The sequence below is a fragment of the Rattus norvegicus genome, chromosome X (assembly GCF_021556685.1).
Source record: "Rattus norvegicus strain SHRSP/BbbUtx chromosome X, alternate assembly SHRSP_T2T, whole genome shotgun sequence".
Taxonomy (NCBI): Eukaryota; Metazoa; Chordata; class Mammalia; order Rodentia; family Muridae; genus Rattus; species Rattus norvegicus.
The window spans coordinates 134575468-134578075 of NC_141554.1; the positions used below are offsets into that span (position 1 = coordinate 134575468).

A 2608-nucleotide genomic window follows, 5' to 3' on the forward strand; every position below is an offset into this window, starting at 1 on the left:
ACTCATTATCACCCAGTTGACAATCCAGGCATGAGTGTGTGAGATATCAAATGGAAGTATTTTGATGAGTGTAGGGAGTATATATTATGTACTACAGAGAAATATAATAAGACCAGGAACAAGAGAGCTGACTGGAAAATGAATACTTAGAATAATGTTCAACTCCTATCATAGCACCTAGCCAAAACATCACAAATATTTAAAGGATGAATGGATTAGGTAATGAATGCCTTTAAAGATAAAGCAAAAGAGTATATGCTTCTGTGTCTTACTCTAATATTGTTTAGTCATGATTGTATTTGTATTAAGAGTAACCTCAACAATAACACAAATAATCATATAATATAGAGCATTTTACTAATATTAACATGATGAATATGTCCAGGAAAGAACTCTCCCAATAAGACTCCCCTTGCTAATAATTTAAGGCCAACGGTTGACAAGTGGGACTTCATAAAACTAAAAAGCTTCTACATGGATAAAGAAACAATCAACTGGGTGATGAGGAAATCTCATAGAATGGGAGAGAATCTTTGTCAGTTGTACAACTGAGAGGGAACATATATACTTCAGTACATAAGAATACTTAAAGGCGTCTAGCTCCCACTCCCACAGCCATTGCAGTACATTGAGCTCCATAGACACAGCGGTGGGGCAAGCAAGAGCTGGACGGGTACTGGGAGACTTTGTGCCTCGAAGAGGAAAATCAACTAAACATGGGCAAAGGTAATGCTAAGAAGCCAAGAGGCAAAATGTCCTCATATGCATTTTTGTGCAAACCTGCAAGGAGGAGCACAAGAAACACCCGGATGCTTCTGTCAACTTCTCAGAGTTCTCCAAGAAGTGCGTAGAGGTGGAGAACCATATCTGCTAAAGAAAAGGGGAAATTTGAAGATATAGCAAAGGCTGACAAGGCTCGTTATGAAAGAGAAATGAAAACCTACATCACCCACAAAGGGAAGACGAAAAAGAAGTTCAAGGACCCCAATGCACCCAAGAGGCCTCCTTCAGCGTTCTTCTTGTTCTGTTCTGAGTACTGCCCAAAAATCAAAGGCGAACATTCTGGCTTATCCATTGGTGATGTTGCAAAGAAACTAGGAGAGATGTGGAACAGCACTGCCTCAGATGACAAGCAGCCCTATGAAAAGAAGGCCACCAGGCTGAAGGAGAAGTATGAGAAGGATATTGCTGCCTACAGAGCTAAAGGAAAACCTGATCCAGCAAAAAAAAAAAAGGGGGGGGGTGGTCAAGGCGGAAAGGAAAAGCACAAGAAAAAGAAGGAAGAGGAAGACGATGAGGAGGAAGAAGTGGAAGACGATGAGGAGGAAGAAGTGGAAGACGATGAGGAGGAAGAAGTGGAAGACGATGAGGAGGAAGAATTTAAAGAAGAGGAGGAGGAAGAAGAAGAAAAAGAAGGAGAAGGTGAAGGAGGAGAAGGGAGGAGGAGAAGGAGGAGGAGGAGGAGGAGGAGGAGGAGGAGGAGGTTGTTTGTAGTGCAGGTTTTTTCTTGTCTATAAAGCATCTAAACCCCTGAACATAACTCACTCCTTTTTAAAGAAAAAAATTGAAATGTAAGGCTGTGTAAGATTTGTTTTTAAACTGTACAGTGTCTTTTTGTATAGGTAATGCACTACCAAATGTGTCTTTAGATAGCCCTGTCCTGGTGGTATTTTCAATAACCACTAACCTTGCCAGGTACAGTCTGGGGATTATAAATTGGCATGGAAATTTAAAGCATGTTCTTGTGGATGCATAGCACAAATTAGTTATATATGTGGACAGTAAGTATTTTTCTCTTTTTTTCTTTTTTTTTAATCTTCAGTTGTCTCTGATGCAGCTTATGTGAATATACTTGTTGTTCTGTTAACTGAATACCACTCTGTAATTGCAAAGAATTGCGGCTGTTTTGTTGACATTCTGAATGCTTCTAAGTAAATGCATTTTTTATTTAAAAAAAAGAATACTTAAAACCTCAAAACCTAAATTGTCAAGAACAAAACAAAAAACCACAATAAACAAAATGAGTCTTTTGAAAATAGGCCTGGGATTTACACAGAGAATTCTGAAGGGAAAAAAATCTATGAAAAAAATTTTAAAAGAAAAATAATTATCTACAGCAATTTAGGAAATGCAAACCAAAACAACTATGAGACATCAAACTCTTGTAGAATGGCATAGATCAATAAAATAACTGATAGAAAGGGCTAGAGAGGATGTGGGGGTAAAGAATTGTCAATTACTGTTGGAGATTGCAAAACTGGAGTCACTGTTGAAATAAGTGTGGAGAAGTTTTTTAAAACAATCCTAAAAGCATTTCTACTATATGGCCCAGTTCTACCATTCCTTGGCATAGGCTCGAAGGTCTGAACATTCTGTTCCATAGATACTTGCTCAGAATTTTCTCTGCTGCCATATGCACAATAACTAGGAATTGGAAATGACATAAATATTTTCCAACAGATGAAAAGATAGTGAAAATGTAGTACATATACACTGTAGAATACACTTTAGCTATAATCATCTTCTGGAAAACTATAGAATTTGAAAAGGTCACACCTAGTGAAGTAATCTAGATTAAGGAAAACAAACATCACATGTTCTTTCTCAT

The 2608-nt window shown here is 37.8% G+C and overlaps 1 pseudogene; it reads left to right on the forward strand.

Annotated features, from left to right (window-relative positions):
• Nucleotides 1-716: 716 nt before the first annotated feature.
• On the forward strand, nucleotides 717-1935 carry LOC147998364 (high mobility group protein B1 pseudogene; annotated as a pseudogene).
• Nucleotides 1936-2608: the final 673 nt, after the last annotated feature.